A 21331-nucleotide genomic window follows, 5' to 3' on the forward strand; every position below is an offset into this window, starting at 1 on the left:
CAGGGTTGCTTGAAGGTCAGACCGAGGATAAACCACCGGAAGTAAACCTCTGTGCGGAGGGCTATGCTCCATAAGCACGGCTGCGGTTGCCCAACTACTACTTCTAGGCTCTGATAACTGTTCCTTTAGAGACAAATGAAAAAAACAAAACAAAACAGGAAATTGCTTGATTTTCCTTGATTCAATGGTTCTTAAAAATTAAAACATTACAGCTTAGAATCAATAGTGAAGATAAAGAAAATTTTAATAGTTCGTAGTTATTTTAATATGGCTATGAAGTTCTAGATACCCCAATGTACTACATAAATTTTCAGAAATTAATTTTGTATTAATAATTTCAGTTGACCAATTATATTATATAAAATATGACATATCAAAGTATCCCAAAATGCTATGTAGTTTTGATATAGTTTTTCATTTTTTATAAGGCCATATGATTTTCTTTATGGAAACTCATTATTTGATGTTGCACAAACAAAAATATAGGAACTAAAAATGCCACTGTGAGTCAAGATTGAAGGATCTTTTTTTTTCTCCTAGTAATAAATTAGTCAGTAAGAATAAGAGATGAAGGATACCTGAAGCTTCCCTTGACATGTAATTCTTTTTGAATTGCATCATTCCAATGTGTTTATGTGCCTTCCTGTCACATTATGAGATATAATACAGCTCTAGAAAGATTGGCAATAAAGAAATCTTAAATACCAGAAATTAATTTCCTCAATGGTTCCCGAAAAATTTTATTAGCCTAGAGGGTTAATTTTACAGTTTTAGGGCAATCATTATTTATCATCTCTTGGTTTACGGGAAAGAATTAGAGTTATTAGCTATTAAATTATCCATGAAAATTTGACACTCCTCTAGACCAAACAAACCCTGGGGCTTGCTGATTTTCCCAGTGTGAAACATCTGTGGCTTCAACTAGGAAGAACTTACATTGTCTAATTAGATTTCTAAGAATTATAAGGTTCAAATACTCTGTTATTAGAAACCTGAGAATTAGCACAAAAGTTTAAATTCTCACTTATTAATGTTTATTTAAAACATTCTTAAGAATTATATATATATTTTTTTTACCTGGGAGATTGACTTGTAATTTACTCAAATCAACAAAGAAATACCTATGATCAAGAGATTGATCTTAGATAACATGCCTGATTAAATATGTATAAAATTGTTCTAAAATTTTTTGAAAGCAAATTTGACAATGATGAGAAAGTACTAGAGAAATTTTTAAACCTAATATTATCTCCAAACCATTGAATTAAAGACACATGGACTTGCTAAAGACATTGATGAGTCCTTACTTCTTGATTATCTCAGGAATAGAAGACAAACATCAACTTAAAAATTAGTTTTACAAACTTCCTACATCTCTTTTCTCTCTGTACCTTTACCATGGCAAATGCTTAGAAGAAATTCAAGTCTAGGGTAGGGGATCGATGTTATTCTGTTGATTTTATACTCTCCTTGGCATATTTTCCCCCAAAACATCAACAAATTGTCTCTCAGATCTTTCCTAGAGAGGATACTGGGACTGAAATGTCCTTTTGTTTTGCAACTAAGAAAACAAATTTAAATAGGGAGAGCTGAGATGCCCATTCCTGTTCTAGGATGTAAACAATTTAGCAGAGTATTTTCTCCCAACTGTGTTGCTACCCATCATCTTAACCCTGCATTTTTAAGAATTTATCTCATCTAGGTTGGCTCCAGGGGTTATGTTGACAACAGAACCTTTCTGCCACTGTATATGAGGGGTCTCTAAATAACTAGAACTAGACATACTGCAAAATAGAATATGTGGATTTCACCTTAGGAGTAGAACATGTTTATTCTTCCTGTCTAGCAAAAAAGCATTATGTCTTATACTAATGGATTTCAAGTATTTAATTAACTCATCATTTGACTCACAAACTGTCTCAGCTATTTAAAATAAGTGAAAAATAAATTTAAGTAGAATTATTCTAGCAAATATAAAACAATCTATATTTATGTCATATATAAATAAATAAACAATAATATATAATATGTGTTAAAATAGCCAATAATATATAATATATAATATATTATAATATATGTCATTATTATAATATAAATACATTACATAAATTTTAAAAGGAAGGTAATTTTTTCTTGGTATCAATTTTTTTAAATACTACCTAAAATATTTTTTGTTTATAGTAATCTTAGTTTAACTGACAAATATAAAGATAAGTCAAAAATTAGAGAATCCCTATAATATTTCAACACAATTCTAAAGACATGAATTTAGTGAAAGAATTTTTAAAAACTCATTTTCTAGAAAACAACAATATAGATATATAAAGAGAGGGTATGGATAACGAAAGAAGCTTTGAAATATAGAAGAGAAATCTTGTATTTTATCAAGTAGGATAAATAGTAAAGTGCAAAATTAACCAACCAATACATTTTAGTAAGCCATAGTTGATAGTAAGAAATGAATGAGCATTGATAACTACACCGTAGAAAATTCCAGTTTAGTCAAGAGGGCTGACACGAACAAAGAAAACTGTATCATAACATAAGTGCCATAAGAGGCAAAACAATAACTGCTACAAGAATTTTTAAGTAGGAATAATCGGTTTATATGAAGAATAAATACATGGAGAAAGCAAGAACTTAAAATATGTACGGGATTTAATGGATAAAAGGAGCCAGGTAAGTTCTCCCCTGGTAGGGTAAGAACATCACATGTGGGGAAGAAAGACAAGTCCAAACATGAAGAGCCAAAGATGATGAAGGTGGTTGGTTCATCAGTGTAGCTGGTGTGGAGTTCAGTTTTACAACCCCCACATTCCCTCTCCTACTCTCAGTATGAGGATATGTTGCCTATAACTTTGCGAAAATTAAATCCCAACTATCTGTATTAGTCTTTTCCAGCTGTCATAACAAAATACCACAGACCGTTCAGCTTAAACAGCAGAAATTTATTTTCTCACAGTTTTGGAGGCTGGAAGTCCATGATCAAGGTGCCAGTAGGGTTGGTCTCTGATGAGACCTCTCTTCCTGGCTTGCAGATGGCTGCCTTCTCACTGTGTCCTCATATGGCCTTTCTTCTAATGCATGCACATCCCTGATGTTTCTTAATCTTCTTATATGGACAAAGTCCTATTGGATCAGAGCCCTATACTGTGGCCTCATTTAACCTTAATTACCCTCTTTAAAAGCCCTGTCTCCAAGCATAGTAGTCACATTGTGGCTTAAGGCTTCCACATATGAAATTAGCAGTGGGGAGGAGTGGGCAGATGCGATTCAGTCCATAATGCTGCCTTTGCAACTCTAGCTTCAATTTCCCAAGATTGAACTGGGATGTGACCTTAGAAGGAGAAGAATCTCACAACCTTCACATCTAAACTCTTTCACCTGTTTCCCATGGTCATGTTGAGACTTAGAACGGTAAATCTGAGGAACAGGGTAGCTAATTTGTGGGCCACTAAATTAATTAATTAAAGGATAAATCTTTGGAAATGTGGCCTTCAAAAGAAAAAAAGATGGTGAAAATAAAGTAACTCTCCAGTAAAAACTGACATGTAATGATAATTAAAATTAGGTTTGGGAAATATGAACTGTAATTATACAGTCTCACTCTAGGTTAGTATTTCTAGCAACCCCCACTGACTTCAATAAGAGAACCTACTATGTGTGAGAGTCGTAACTCTATTTACTCTGCCTTTTAATTTTTAATGTTCTTGTTTCTATTTAATCCCATTAGAAGAAAATGGAGTAGCACATATCCTGTTAAAAAACTTCAACAAACAGAGGGAAAGAAGTGTGTACTAATGTCTTTTGAAAAATCTCTGGGCCCCTTTAACTTCAACAGCAACACAATATGACAATTCTGTATTCTCCAGCATAAGGAGGAATACCCAGAAAGTAGGACCCAACATATAAAGCTGTTTTGGGCCTGAAAGTGTTTACTCAAGTTTCCCTCTGTCGTAAAAGGCCAAAAACCCTTTGAAAAAAAATTAAAAGTAATGAATTTTAGAATTTACCAAAGAAATCTATAATAGCAAACAAAATGATTTGCAAATCTTCTCTGAGTGTAACAAGAAGTACAGTACAATCCTAGATATTAAAATCAGTTTTCACATGCACAACTGCAAAGATTGTATCTCTTTTAAATATGATGTGTAAAAAAAGAAATCTGTCATACAACCATCTTATTCTTTTAAAGACATGAACATTTTTTAAGATTCCAAATACACTGAAATTAATCGAGACTATTCTTTGGATTTGAAACTAACTCCTAATCATACAATAGGAGCACCTATTTCTTTGTCATCTGGAATTGATGAAGCTGTTAGATGTTAATTTAAGGGTGTCACTAGCAACCATTTTGGGAGTAAAGATTGATTTGAATAACAGTGGGTTTTCCTTGCGGTAAAGTAGAAAGGTAAAGTAGAAATACAATTAGAAAAGGAAGCTCATAATTTATCTCAGCTTTGTGTAAAAATATTATCAAAAAGGATAAGAGCAACTAACAAATGCTAAAATGTGCCAAGAATTTTAAATCTTTTGTCAAGTCTCTTTATTTTAGTTTGTCTTATGAATGTTGGTGAAAATTTCAGTATAAGTAAATTTAGGATCAGAATCTAGCTTGCCTAGGAGATATTGCTAATTCAGTTTCAGACCAATGCAATAAAGCAATATTGCAATAAAGTGAGTCACATGATTTTTTTCCTATGCATATAAAACTTAGGCTTACACTATACTATAGTCTATCAACTGTGCGATAGCATTATGTCTAAATAAAACAATGTACATACATTAATAAAAAATACTTTATTCCTAAAAAATGTTAACCCTTTTCTGCACCTTTTAGAAAAGTGACACTGATAGATTTGCCAAACTCAGGGTTGCCACTGTTGCGAGCAAGAAAATAGCTACTGAAGTAACACTCTTGAACATATTTGTGTCCTTCCACAATGCCAGGTTAATTGAATGGAACCTTCTCAGATAAACTAGTCAAGTACCCATGCAGGTTAACACACAACACACAGAGAGAACGATAAAAGTCTTAGGCAAAGAAGTGAAGGGATGAAAGTTCTTAGTGTCACCAAAGCAAGTTCTGATGACTGGTGGTGTGGAGAAGTGCACTGTCAGTTGTAAACCAGTGGCCACAATGGGTCAGAAGGTCAGAATCTTTGGCTCTAGTGCACTGTCCATGATGCTATCTGGTTAAGCTTGAGGATTTTCTGTCTAAGGTGTTCGGCTTAAATGATGGACCTTACAAGGTGGAGTCCTCATGCTTATCAGCTCCTGTAGATGTGGCTGATAGCTCTGGGTTTTGGGTGTTCTGGGTATACCCTAAGTACATTCCCATTTAATAAGAGTTGACATTACTGTCATGACTCAAATAGAATCCATTTTGTAAAGTCCAACAAGTCCTCATTTCTTTATACTCGATGCAGCCACAAACCTTAAGTTTGTAAAAAAAAAAAAGAAAAGAAAAGAAAAAAAGAAAGATATATCTCTGAAATGCAATAAAGAAAAGCACAGTAAAATGATGTATTCCTTTATTTCATCTAGAGTTGGTTTAACTGGATCCGAGGACATGTTTTGTAATGTTACTGAAGCATGAGGTTATTCAGAATTTAGATCATTGAAGAAATGTCACAATTTTCCAGAAACATTAATATTGCCAATATCTATCTGAAAAAAATGTAGACAGCTAATAATAGCTATTCTTCAAAAGAACTCATCCTAAAGGACTTTAAAAAATTACACAAAAATATTTCTTTGCCTTGCGGTGTAATTCTAAAGTTTATATTACAACATTTAGATAGAATATGAAATAAAAAGTTGTTCTTTAATAGACTCCAATTTAGAGCAGAATATTTAGCAACGAAGTCTTTATTTTATGCTTTATAAGAGAACCTTTTGCGGTTTAACTAGATTTGAGAATTTAAGGATTTTAATGATTCTGTATTGTAGAACTTTTTATTTTATGCTTTATAAGAGAACCTTTTGTGGCTTAACTACATTTGAGGATTTAAGGATTTTAATGATTCTTTAATGTAGAACTTTTCTTCTAAACCACAGCCCATATAGTAAAAACCTCAAATAGTTTATTTTGAGTAATTTGCTCATTGGTTGACTTTCATATTTTGATAATATTATTTTTATAAGTCTATCATGGGGATTTTTTATATGCATTTCTATAATGTGTTAGGGAGGAAGAACTTCCCCTCTTCCTCTTACATTCTGTTTCTTGGACCTGTGAATTAAACTGACAAAAGAGATGAACAGGAGAAAAGGTCTACACATTATATATGTATGTATGTATACACACACACACACACACACACACACACACATATATATGCGTATATGTGTGTATATATATGTGTGTGTGTGTGTATCATTCTCTATATATATATATATATATATATATATATATATATATATATATATATATATTTTTTTTTTTTTTATTTTACCTTCATGGAGACTTCACAGAAAAGAAGTAAAACTCCAAAGAGGCAGTTAGACCCTGGGACTTATATCTCATTTTAACAAAAAGTAATAAATTATGAAAAGTAACTGAATAAAGGACTAGATAATTTGCTTCTAGGGATAATAAATTATGAGACAAGGACTAGAAAATATATAAGGGAAACTAATGGTGGGTAAGAATTATTTAGTAAGGTTTGTTTACACAGGCTCATCTCTATGCCATCTCTCCAATGATAAGGGTTATTTCTTTCTGGTATGGACAGGGGTTACAACTTCACAGGGGAAATTTATACCCTGCCTTTTAGGCAGACGGGGGAAGAGCAGAGAGCTCCTCCCGCATCTGCTCTTTTTCCAATTGCCTTCAGCTCTAAGAAATCCTTATATCAACAGTGGTATGTGTCTTATTCTGATCCCCTTCAAATGCATTCTGTTTATTAGAATGAATGATATGTAAGCTTTTTACTTGTTTATAATTGCCCCATTACTAAAAAGTATAAATATAAACATTTATATATTTTCACCTTTGAATGATCTAAGCAACATATGCTTTCTTTATAAATAAAAGTTTCTTAATTTAAGAAATGTTATTTATTGTTTTTACATTTGTGTAATGTATTTTGCTTTATATTTAGTTTTAGGTATACTAAATATTAATTGTTGTAGTTTAAAAAAAAAAATACCTATGGGAGTGGGTAGAATGCAGGCACAGAATTCCCAACCTTAGGCAATTTATTTAAAGTATCTGAGAAGATGAAGCCACATTGAGATTGGTAAGAGGAAAAATACGCAGAACAGGTTGGTCCCACACTGTTTGTGGTAGTTAAAAATTGGGAGGTATACTTCGCTGTGGAGGTCCAATAAGGAGAGAGGGGTCCCAGCCCCACAACAAGCTCCCAGGCCCAGGGTTCTAGTTCTGAGAAGAGAAATCCCCACAACTTCTGGCTGTAAAAACCATCAGAGATTGTGGCTAAGTGAGACTGAGAGCGGCTGAAGTCCCAGGAGCTCCTCTTAAAAGGCCTGCACACAGACTTACTTGCTGACAGACTCATTCACTCTGAGCTCCAGCACTGGGGCAGCTGCTTGAAAGGTGCCAAGGAAATACAATGAGAAAATGAGTTGTCTAGCTTCAGGGTTAGGGCTGAAAGGGCAGCATTTTCCAAGACAAAAGTGCTGGCAGAATCCATTGTTTCTTTTTGAGCCCTTTCCGATCCTGGCATGCAGACATAGGCAGCCACCATGTCTGAGTCTCCATCAACTTGGCCAATACTGGTCGCCCAGCCTTGGTGACCTCCTTAAACTCCATCCCACCCAACTCGCAGACCCAACCAACCTTCTTCCAATGTCTTTTCCATATAAAAAGCCTGTCCCGGCTCACACTGTGAACTTTCTTAAAATCTCTCAAAGGTTAAAAAACCATAAACGAGCATCATCTGACCTCTTTGTGTCCCATACCACTTGCTGAGCAGCCCAAACCTGGCACTGGTGGCAGCTGGTCTTGGGTCATGGCCTCTTAAGGTGACTCCAAGCCCAGCACAGGTGGCAGCCATTTACAGATTGCTTGGTGGCTCATTCCAGATGGCCCTTGGTAGGGTACAAGCTAGGGCTGAATTTGGCCTGCAGTGTGCCCCTCCCAGGAAGCCCCGGGGCCAGCATGTCCTGTAGCCAGCTTCGGACATGCATAAGTAACACCAGGCTCCCTCTGATGATGACACACCCAAAGTACAGATGGACAGGCATTAGAGTCCTGCTAAAGTGAATCCTGCTTCATAGGGTCAGCCCCTGAACAACAATTCCTCCACTGTAGTAACTGGCCAGTCCTCACAACCAGTCAGCCTGAGGGTCAATCCTTTCCATTGACATACAAACAGCAACCAAGTCTCAACTACAATAGAAGGGCACACACAACCCACAGAAGGGACATACTTGGAGCACCTGGCATAGGTGACCAGGGAGACTGCACCACTGGGCCCCATAGGACAACTACTACATAAGGCCACTCTACTAAGCCCGGGAGACATAGCAGCTATAATACATAGAAACAAACACAGGGAGATAGCCAAAATGAGGAGACAAAGAAACATGTCCCAAAGGAAAGAATAGTACAAAGCTCCAGAAAACCAAGCCAAATGGAGACAAGCAACCTACCAGACACAGAGTTCAAAACATTGGTTATAAAGATGCTCAATGATTTTACTGAGAACTTCAACAAAAAGATAGGAAACATAAAAGTGGAGATAGAAAACATAAAAAAAAAACCAGTCAGAAATGAAGAATACAATAACTGAAATAAAGAATACATTAGAAGGAATCAACAGTAGATTAGATGAAGCAGAAAACTGAATCAGTATTTTAGAAGGTAAGGTATCAGAAAACACCCAATTAGAACAACAATAAGAAAAAAGAATACAAAAAACGAGGATAGTTTAAGGGGCTTTGGGGACAAAATCAAATGTACCATTTGCAGCACAGGGGCACCAGAAGAAGGAGAAAGAGAGCAAATAATTGAAAACCTATTTGAGGAAATAAGACAAAAAACTTTCACTAACCTGGCAAAGGAAATAGATATATGAGCTCAGGAACTGCAGAGCCCCAAACAAACGAACCCAAAGAAGCTCATACTAAGACACATAATTAAAATGTCAAAGGTTAAAGAAAAAGAGAGTATCTTAAAAGCAGTAAGAGAAAAGCAATTAATTACCTATACAGGAACTCCCATAAGACTGTCAGCTGATTTCTCAACAGGAACTCTGCAGTCCAGAAGGGATTGGCATGAAATATTCAAAATGATAAAATACAAGCAAAGACATCCAAGATTACTCTACCCAGCAAGGCTGTCATTTAGAAATGAAGGAGAAACAAAGAGCCTCCCAGAGAAGAAAAAGCTAAAGGAGTTCATCACCACCAAGCCAGTATCACACACACACACGCACACAAATGTTATAAGGACTTCTTGAAAGAAGAGAATAAGGAGAAGAAGACCAAAAATATAAATAATAAATGGCAATAATGACATACCTTTCAAGAATTATTTAGATGTAAATGGATTAAATGCTTCAGTCAAAATATATGATGACTGAATGGATTACAAAAAAAAAAAAGATCTTTACATAAACTGCCCCACTGTAGATTGAACGACATATACAGACCGAAAGTAAGGGGATGAAAAAAGGTATTTCACAAAAATGGAAATGAAAAAAGAAAAAAAAAATGCTGAAGTAGCTATACTTATACCAGGCAAAATAGACTTTAAAACAAAGGCTACATATATAACAAGAGACAAAGGAGGATGCAATAATCCCACTTCTGGGTACTTATTTGAAGAAACCCAAAACACTAGTTCGAAGGGACATGCACATCCATATATCCATTGCAGCATTATTTATAATAGCTAAGATATGGAGGCAGCCTTGGTGTCCATCAATGGATATATCAATAAAGAAGAGGTGGTCATGTATACAATGGAATATTACTCAGCCATATAAAAGAATGAAATGTTGCCATATGCAACAACACGGATGGACCTAGAAGGTATTATACTGAGTGGAGTAAGTCAGACAAAGAGAGCCAAATGCCATATGATTTTGTTTACATGTGGAATCTAAAAAACAAAATAAACAAACAAAAAAATTGAAACAAACTCATAGATACAGAGAACTTTTTGATGATTGCCAGATAGGAGGGTGTTAGAGGTGGCTGTAAAAAGGAAAGAGATTAAGAAGTGCAAATCTATATAGTGACAAAATAGTCATAGGGATATAAAGTACAGCATAAGGTATTAAGTCAATAATATAAAAAAAATTATTCTTCAAAAGATACAGTAAAAAGAATTAAAAGATATAGTAATTTAAAAGATACAGTAAAGAGAGTTAAAGCAGACTGGAACAAAGTATATGCAAAATAAATATCCAATAAAGAAATATATAAAGAATATATAAAGAAAATATGAAGAAATCTTGCTATTAAACAATACAAATAAATTAAAAATGGAGGGTACAAAAGAGTTGTACATACAGATGACAAAAGAAAATTTGTTTAATATCATTAGTTATTAGAGAAATGCAAATTAAAACCACAATGAGATACCAAAAAAAAAATATTTGAACTATTATAAGTTTTATTTTTACTCTTCTTATCATATTTAAGTAGGATGCTGGGACTATATAGGTATTATGGAAATAAACAGTAAATTAATTTTTTTCTAACTATCTATCCATAGAGATATAACATAGTTTGCTATGAAGCAGGTCACTTTCTTAGAACAGAAACATTAATCTTTTCTTTCTTACTAAATGTGCTTGTAAGGGATGGAAAAATCATTTTATATTTATAAAATATGCTTGGGTAACAACACATTCCAAATGTGCATTTTTATGAATTTATTGGATGTTAGCATCAATCTGAATAAATTAATGTACTGGTCATGTGAATCATGCATATATTTTTATTAATGTGTTAATGTTCCATTGAAATGCCATATTGCTTTAAGAAGGTATTAATTAATATTGAAAGAGCTCAGTTTTATTTTCCTAAATGGTTCTTTATAAAATTGACTATTAAAGACTTTGCTTTAGCTAGTAAGTAATCAAAATCATTGTGTAAAATCAGACCTTTTATTTACTTTCCTACATATTTTCATGGATCAAAGGGAGGAGCTACCTGCCATCTCAATAACTTTTCCTTTGTAGACAATTATAGCATAATAAATATTCTGTTTATTATCTACTGTGGGTCCCAGGCCTGCCAGGTCTGGCTGTGATCCAGGCTCATGGCTAGGAATAGGACCCCGGATTTAGAATGTTACATTAGTGCAGTAGGGTACCTGCACCTAACATATGTAAACATAATTCAACTTATTGTATCACACATGTGTGGCTGAATGCCACTATTATACTCTGATATATGTGGAGCTCATGTGGTCCCTTGGAGAGCAGAAGAAGAGCAGAAGCAGAAGCGTGCCCCCCACAATAGAACTACACTCCCCATAATGAAGTTGATGGCTCCTGTTTCATTCTTAGGTCGGTCCCTTGTGCGTTCTTCCAACTGGGCATCTCATCACCAAAACCTCCCCTTCTCAATCGTCTCGGTGCTGACATGTGCCTACTGTTTTAAACTTTTAACTTTAAAAAAAATCAATTCCAACCTTCATTGTCTGCCTTAGATTTTTAGCATGGTGGAGCAAACAGAGCAAGAAATTTTGAACATCAACCTTAGATAATGTTTTTAGACTAAATATGTAGTAATTTATATAGGCAGTATAATTTTTGTACTTTAATATTTGCATTGATGTAAAATTTACATAAAGAAAAGTACAAATATCATAAATATATAGTTAAATAATTATTTAACAGCACTCACTCATATAACCAGCCCCCAGATCAGAAAACACAGTGCCCCAGAAGCCCACGCATGCTCATCTTCTTGTCACTGCCCTCAGAAGGGTGCCCACTCTTGTGATTTCTAATAGTTGGTTTAGTTTATCTATTTTGGTACTTTACATAATGAAATCCTTAGTATGTACTATTTTGTGTCTAGATTTCATCATTTGCCTTTTTTTTCTTTTTTTGGAAAATTTATTTATATATATTTTTTTTACTGTTGAAGGAGCTTTGGGTAGTTTTCAAGATGAGGCTATTGCAAGTAATGCTGCTATAAACATCCTAGTATATAACTTTTGGTGAATGTACACACATATTTCTGTTGTTTTTTTTGTTTGTTTTTTTCGTTTTTTTTAATTAAGTGTAGGAAAAAAATTAATTAAGTGTAGAATTTCTGGATTATAGACTATGCATGTGTTCAGCTTTAGTAGATCCTGCATACAGTTTTCCAAAATAGTTTTACCAATTTACAACTACAACAGCAGGTTATCATTTATTTCCCATTGTTTATTAGTGCTTGTTTTGTGTCCAGCCTAAGAAATTTTTAATTATGCCAAAAATCAGTCACAAATATATTCTCATATACTTTGTATAAAAAGCTTTACTATTTTGTCTATAATGTTTACATGTACAATTCTTCTGAAATAGATTTTTGGTTTGATTTTTGTGTCAGTTGTCTTAATATTATTTATTGAAAGACCATACTTTCTTTACTACACTAAATGGTAACTTTGTCATAAATCAGATGATTGTTTATATGTTTAAATGTTTTTAGAATCTCAAATTTGTTCCATGGTCGGTTTGTCTATTTATGCACCATTAGCATAATTTCTTAACTAATATTACAGTTTTATAAAAACATTACCTTTTTTACTACCCCATACTGTTAGAACTTTACAAATTTTAAAGTCTATTAATCCTTTGGTACATTGCATTTTTGCTTTCATTTATATACATATATTTTTAGATAAAATTTAAATTTAATTAGACATGAAATTATTGCTTTGTACAGTTAATACTAATTTATGTTTATTTAGATATTTGCTTTCACTCGTGTTCTTCAGGCCTTTTGTTTGTTTGTTCTAATGTTTCCATTTGGTATTACTGTTCTATCTAAAGAAATCTTTTTAGTTTTTTCTCTAGTACAGTAGTGCTGGAAATAAATTTCTTTAGTGTTGGTTTGTCTAGAACTAATTATTTTCATTTCACCTTTAGTTTTAAAGAGCTCTACTTGCCCGTTTCCATCACCTTAAAGATGCTCTTTCATTGTATTTTTTGCTTCCATCATTTATATTGAGAAATCAGCTGTTAGTCTCATTGTTATTCCTGTGATGAAAATGTGTCTTTTTCTCAGGCTGCTTTAATTTTTTTTTTTTTTTGTCTTGGTTAATAGTATATATTCTGTGTAAGTTTTGTATAGTATGTGTGTTTATCCCCCTTAGGGTTCATTGGACTTAAGAATCTACAGATTAATACCTTTCATCAATTTTGGAAAATTCTCATTCATTTTGCTTTTGAATATTTGATTCTGCCCCATTATTTTTTTTCTCCCTCTGTGAATTAATGTGAGAACATCAGATATTTTGGGTTTTTTTTCCTATAATTCTTTTACAAATTTTGTTCCTTCATTCTTCCTCAATCCATTTACTTTAGTTTGTGCATTTTCTATTTACCTAGCTTTGGGATCACTAATTTTTTTTATTTTCTCTCTCTCTCTCTCTTTTGAGTCTGAGATTAAACTCATGCAATGGATTCCTAACATCAGATATCAGACTTCCACTCAATTCTCTTTCTAAATTAGAATTCTCTGTTGAAATTCTCCATCTTTCAATCTGTTTAAACTATCTTATCCTCTATTATCTTTAACATGTTACCAAGCTTTGATTGAGAGCCTGACAGTTGTTTTTCTTACTCTTAAAAATTGTAGGAGATGTAGCTCTGGCCTTCAGATTTTCCAGGCTTTCACCTCATTGTCTCATTATATAGATTTAAAACTTTCATATGCTTGAAGGGGTAGCAGTCACTATGCTGGAAAGAGGCTCTCTGCTGGGAAAGTCTTTGTTTCCTATGCATCACAAGACTAAGGGAGATTTTTTTCTGTATTTTTGAAGCTTTCAATCTAGCTCCAAAGCCTACATAGAACACCAGAGTTTAGCAAATTCGAGCCGTACATTTGAGTCTCCTTAAGTTTTCAAATTGTCCCATTAGCCCTCTACTATTATTAAGAGCTTTGCTGGATTCTCTTTACCCTAGTTTCTTTTGAGCAGTCCAGTCCAGCCTGTGCTTAGAATTGGCATATGCACCCAAAGGGAAAATAAATCACTGAATTTTCTCCTCATTCCAGAAATATTCCCCTCCCTGAAATTTTAGTTTATTTCACGTTCATTGCTTCCGCAGATCCCTAATACATTTAAAAATATGACTTTTGTTTATCCATCTAGCTTTTTATAGAAGTATTATTATTCTTTAATGACCTAATATGTTATACCTGGAACTGCACCAAGATATTTAAATGTATATTTGTAAGGTTTCGATGGGAAAAATGCTCTTAAATATGTTGCTGTGTGTAAACTAAATGTTGAGGTTTCTTTGGTTAAATTTAGCCATAAATTCCTTGGTAAATATTCTTGCATGGATATTTCTATAATTGCTTTATAATTTAAAAAGAAGCAAAGAAGTTTGGGCCCCACATATCTAGAGAAAAGACTTTGTAATCTGTGGTAGGCATCCTCCAAGATGATCCCTAATGATTTTCACACCTTTATAGTCACAACTTGTATAATTCTTTGCTGAATGTGTGCTGGGATTAGTGACTTGCTTTTATATGAATATATATGACAAATAAGATGAGATATTACTTTTGAGAATAGGTTACAGAAAGACTCCGGCATCTTTCCTATGCATCCTCTGTTACCCTCTAGCTTCTTTTCTCTGACTAAAACAAGATGCCATGTTGCAGAAGTCCCATATGGCAAGAAAATAATGCCTATGGCAAACAGTGATGTCAATATTAACAGCTTGCTAATAGCCATGTGAGTAAGCTTAAAAGTGACTCAGCCTTGAAATGACTGTGGCCCAAGCCAACAACTTTAATTTCAGCATTTTGAGAGACACTAAGCCAGAGCCACCTGGCTGATTCTTGCTCAGAATCCTTAACTGACAAAAACCGAGATAAATATTTGTTATTTTAAACTGCTCAGTTTTGGAATAATTTGCTACTCAGCAATAGGTAACTAATACAGAGTCAGGCTTTTATGTAAATCATCATTTTAATGCCTTTTAATTGCACATTTGTAGTTATAGAATCTTTCTAGTCTCATCTGCATAAAAAAGATGTAATATCTACCATAATAGAAAAGAAAGACCCGGAGAAAAGTCTTTTAAATAAAAATGGTAATTGATTTGTAAGAAGCTTTATATATATGACATATGAATATATGATGTATACTTAAAAGCATGAGATTACAAATTTGTGAAAGTTAGAATTAATCTATTTGTCGTGGAAAAAAGTATTTTTTTCACATGGTATTATATTCACAAAGATCATCATGTATCATAAGATATCAGAATTGTAAAGAGTAAACAATGTGCAAGCTAGTTCAAAGAGTTATCATTTACTTAGTGATTGAAAGTAGAGAAGTTACACTTTTGTTGTTGCCATTTTTCAGGTTAGTGAATGTGTATGTGTATACTTGCATTATATGATTTGCTCATGGTACAGAAAAGGACAAGTGTTAATTTTATTTCATGTGAGTGAGGTTTAAATGAGATGAATATCTAAAGAAGGCTTCCTCCCTTATACAAAATGATATTCTTTACTTTCTGTAAAAAACAGGTTCTCTTGTCAAATGTCCTCGATTCCATATTGAAGCACATCATTTCTTACACCTAATTTAAGAATGTCTTATCTCTTTCAAATACTTTTCTATCTTCTTCAATTTATTTTACTATTTACAACTACTGTATCCATTAATTCATCTGAAGTCCTAGTCTTCCTTCTAACTAATCCAGATCTTGATCACATATTCCCCCAAAATTATTTACACTATCCTCAATGATGACTACTTCCTCTGTTTCCTAATACTGTAATTTGATTTTTCCTATTGGTTTCAACACTACTTTCTCATCCTTTGATCTTGAACAATGTTAAAGACATTTTCTTTTGTCAATGTATCTAGAGACTTGGCAATTTAAAGTTGAGAAGGGTGTTTGTTATTTCACTGAAAGAGTAAACCTTGATGAGAACTTGAATGCCTTGAAGGTTTGTGCTGAAGGGAGAATGAGGCAGTATATTACAACGCATCTGAGGATTTAGAGAAAAGGGTAGAGTCAATGGATAAATTGAGCTATGTTGAAATGGCTGGAATACTCATTCCTATAAAATCTATAAAAGCAAATTCAGGTAATAGAACCGAGAAAAACCCAGAATGTGCTGTTGAAAATAGAGATTCAGTTTAGAGGAGCTTAATGAGATACTATACGTGCCTACAGCATAGATGAGGCTAGTCAGGGAAATTCTGAGCACAGAAAGTAAGAAATCGAGTGTGTGATGAAATTCTGGCAGCTCCAGAGAATTCACCCTAAAGGCTAAATAGTTATGGTTGAATCCCTGGGAGAGAACATTCCTCTAAGAAACCCAGAGAATATAAATAGATAGTTCCCCTGAAGGTAGATGCAAGGAAAAACTAGTAGAAAGGACCCCGAGGCTTAGAGAGTGAGGATAAATCTGTAAATAAAAGAAAATGAAATTGATCGGTCCCAGGATAAACAGGATAAATGTTTAAAAATATGCTAAGATATCTAAGCAATATGATATCTTATCTATAGAGGAGCTTCCTTGAATGCAGTTTTCTAGAGTCATAATTTCAAAGGCAATTCTGCACTGCTACCTGTTGCTTGTTATGTAGATACAAGAATGCCCTCACACGGTCTCCAAGAGCCTGCTTTACTGTGCATGGCCCTTGGAAATATAAATATTCACAAGAGTGCCTCTTCTATTGCCAAATGACTCAAGTTGTTTAAAAAGTCTACATTCTTTTGGTCTCCTATTTGCCTTTTAATGATTATTTCCTATAGCCTTAGTTTCACCTTATAAGAAAACACAAACCGCATTTTTATGGTAGCCTTCCAAATGTATGAGTTTATTCTTTATGGCTATTCTCTTTGTCAGTGAAAATATCTGTTTTCATTAACTATTTATGTGACATGGTTTTTGGAATCCTCATCATTTTAATTGCCTTCCTCCTGGAAGCCATCAGCTGTCAGTTTACTTAAAATGTTTCAGGTGTATTTTTTTAACAGCATTTCACCTTGCATATGAAAAATGCTTGTCATATTATTAAATGAACAAGAAAGGAATGAATGAAGAGGAAACAATGCCACAAATTTGGTCTCGTCAGTGAAAAATATGAACAGTCAACTTACATCTGTAACTAAAATACTACATTTCTACTTATTGCAACTAAAGCTAAATTTAGCTTTTGTTTATGCTTATTTATTTTTATATTCACCTTGAAGAAGTTTTGTATCGTAATTAGCCTAGTTTGTGTGTTAAAATGCATTTAGATGTTTTTCACATGAACCACTGCAATCTCAGGACTTCTCTGCTTCTATTTGTTTAATTGATTTTTAAACCTAAATTTAGAACTTAGTAATTATTCTATTTAAATTTCATTTTGTTAGCTTTAGTTTGGTGTGCTGTGGAAATAATTTGGGATCTTGATTTTTTAGTGTGGTTTTTATATTTGTAAAACAAATTTTCTATGCCTTCTGCTAAGTCATTGATTTGAAATGTTGCCTAGGGTAACCATATTATATCATTGGAAATATCCATACAAGATGACATCAATCTATTAATCACTATTTGTATTTAATTGTTTAATGAACAGTTTTTTTTTTTTCTGAGAGTATTTCTTAGCTTAAGGTGCAAGTGAAATCAAGGTTATCTATTGTGTTCCTCTGAGAAACCAATTAGTCATAACCTTAAAAAGAATTGATGTTAGTCAGGTAGCTCTTACTGACTTGTAGTGAATGTCATTTTTATTTTATATGTTCCAAGTATTTGTTTTTCAGCTTTTTTCTTACTGTGTTACGGTTTCTTAAATATTTTTCAAGTTATTTTGTGTGTAAATTAGAAAAAGATATATGAGTTCTATGAGGAAAAATTATTTACCCATTTCTAATCTTTTGCTTCTCTAATAATTTTATTTTGTAAATATTTCTAGTTGGAATTGTAGGATCACAGCATTTGCTTTTTGTACATTTTTTGGGTTATTTTATTAAGGAATAAAATCTCAAGCTAATTTGTAAATATTAGAGCAAATGTAACACCTCTAAATTAATTCAGGCCATATACTACCTCTTGATTGCAGGGGCTATTTCATTGCTAGAGTAAGAAAAAAAGATAAACATAAAATAGATTTATCTTTACACAAATTGTCTTGAACAATTCTATCTTCTGACTATGGCTGGGAGGGATATTGTTAGAGAAAAAGAGAGAGGAAAATATATAATTCCCTAAGTTTTTGAAGCGAGAATCATTTATTCTTGATGGCTAAAGAAATAAGACTCAGCAGGAGTACACTTTGTTTTGAGAATCAGCCATTTCTTCATGCTTTTCTCTAAGTAATGTTTTTCTTTTACTTCAAAAGTTCATGTATTGCTGAATAAATGAAATTTTTCTATAATGCTGTCACCAAGCAATCGTAACTTCAGCAGTCTTTCTAAAATTCATGTGCATCAATATACGGTGAATTTTGTGTTTATTAGTTAAACTTAATGTTTCTTTCATTGGCTTTAACACAGTGGCACACAATCTTAATTAGACTTGACAAAGGAAGGAGAGCATGGAATCCAAATATTTTGCTAATTGGAAAAAAAAAACAACAAATTTTAGATATCTTAAAACATTAGGAAAAAAAGGTAATTAATATTTAGAGTTTTGTTTTCTTTAGGATAATATATTAGAGCCTTATTATTGGTTAACTTACCTTAGAGGAGAGCCAAGTATGAAGCAGTTCTGAGCACAATTCTAAATACAATTGTACAGTTTACATTTATTATTTTCCTGCTGTGATTAGATAATTAGTAAGGTACTTTGTGTTTAGGTGAATTTTCATTAGAAAAGCTGTAAAATTAAATTAAAAGGGCAGAAGTGCCACTTATTTTTTCTCTTCTTTAATGTGTTGATTTCTTCATGCCAGTCTTCAAGGATGAACTCAGCATGTGTTCTCACACAATTTAACCTTTATTCTTTATAATTAAATCTAAACACGTATAGAAACTGAGGCTACCTAGCTATTTTAAGAATATATCTAACAATTACAAATGAACATGATCAATTTTAACAAAATAAAAGGATACGCATTGTCATCTATTAATCCACTATATAATAATAAGATTGCAAACCTTTAGAAGGGCAAATATGCTTCTCATTCAGAGGTAACACTTGATTTCTGTGGCACAAACATGCCTTTTCATTGAAATTAATTATGCCAATAAGAGGCTAGTTTATATATATATATATATATATTTTTTTTTTTCATTTTATGCAAAATGGAAGATGGGAAAGAAGATTTTTTCTTTTGAATTCCTGTTTTGAAGAAACTCACAATTGAATTGAGTAGATATTCATACAAAGGAAAAAAAGAATGAAAGAAAGGAGGAATAAATCTGATGTATAAATAATGCATGTTAGTAGTATTAAGGGAAGGGATTAGCAAAGTATTGGGTTGGCACAGAAGAGGAGCTTAATAAATTTATGTGAACAATTGAATGAATGAATGAGTTCTATAAAGGAGTATCAGAGAAGATTATGGTCACCAGAAAATAACTATCGAATAAGAACTACTGAAAATGGAATACTAAAATGTTTGGCAAATGAAGGTATGGATGGTGTTTTGACGAGAGTAACTAGTGTATCAGATTTGGAAGAGAATCAAGAAAAATGTTCAAGGGCAGGATGAAGCACAGACAAAAAAAAACAGAACCTGCTGGTAAGTTCTGACCCAGATCCCAGAGGGAGAATTAGTTACATTACTTAAATTAGTATGCCACAGTCAGATTGTCTTTTTATTTTTTGAATGAAACAGAATTCTGCTAATGTTATTTCTAGTTAGCTTTTGTATTTGAACATAATGTAGTCTAGGTCAGACTGAAGGTGAAAGAACATACTGTTGTTTCTTATTTTTTTCCCTCCATTATCTCTTTAAACTATTCCTGCTTTGACACACTAATGAGATAAAAGTATGTGAAAACACCAGACTACCATTATAGCGCATTTTAAATGAACATGATGAATACACATTTTTTATAACTTTATATGTACTAGAAAAAATATAGTCATGTTATAAATTATATATATTTTAAAGCTTTTTCATCCATATTTTCTGATATTCTTAATAACACAGTTTTACAATTAGAAAATATTTATGTAATTTCACAATATTTACATTACAAACCTTTATTATCACATTAGAGTAGAAACTGGACATTTTCTAGTTTTATGTTCACCTGTAAATTCTCAGATAAAGCAATTTTTCAAAACATATCAATCTCCCCCAAAATGTAGTAACATAAACTTAAAAATGTAAATGATTCATTTATCTTTGTAAAATATTCTATATATTTATCTAGAAAATTAGTAAAATAAATTATCCACCAAAATACACACTATAAAATATTTTAGCATATTTTTACTGTTGCAACATGAAAAAAAAAAACAAAAAAACAGAGTATTGGCAAGTTTTTGTTTTTCAAACCACTTCACCAGAGGCATTGTGTACATAATAATTAAAAAAAAAAATTAAGGTACTATTGGTTCATTCATCATCAAATCTGTATTGGCTGCCTGCTTGGGTAGGAGGCACTAGGATTTGATGCAAGCTCACTTTTTAGCTAAGTGACTCATCACACAGGCACCAGCCTTATTGTTCAAGATTATCTCAGTAAGATTTTTTTTTAAAGTTACCCATAGGCCTTTAATGTTGCATATGACACTCCTGTTAAATCTACAAATAGATTAAATAAATATATTTCACAATTAAACACAGTCGTTTTCTTCCTGTTAAAGAACAAAATTCAAATAAGTACATTTTAAAGATATTTTGGCTTTATTCAGCAGTTTATGAATGGGCTACATCCAATCTAATAGACAGAAAGGAGCTCCAAAGAGTTGTATAATTAGAGTGTTTTATAGACCAAAGTACTAGGAAGTTATACTGGGCCTGGACTGATTGGTTAAAGCAGGTTTACTTCTCTGATATGGAGTCGGGTCCAGTAACTTAATGATGATCAGGCAAGCACTCTTTGGTCAACCTAGGCCTTCTTTTTCTGGAATTACCAACCGTAGAAACTTAGTTAGGTTTTGGTTTGCTGACGTGGAGCTTAGCATAAGCGACTCCATCTTGGGCCTAATCTGGTTACTTTAACACTTCAAGTAGGCAGAGAAATAAATGAAAACTGGGTTTATATTCTAGGAG

Source organism: Pteropus medius, unplaced genomic scaffold, assembly GCF_902729225.1.
Source record: "Pteropus medius unplaced genomic scaffold, Ma_sr-lr_union100, whole genome shotgun sequence".
Taxonomy (NCBI): Eukaryota; Metazoa; Chordata; class Mammalia; order Chiroptera; family Pteropodidae; genus Pteropus; species Pteropus medius.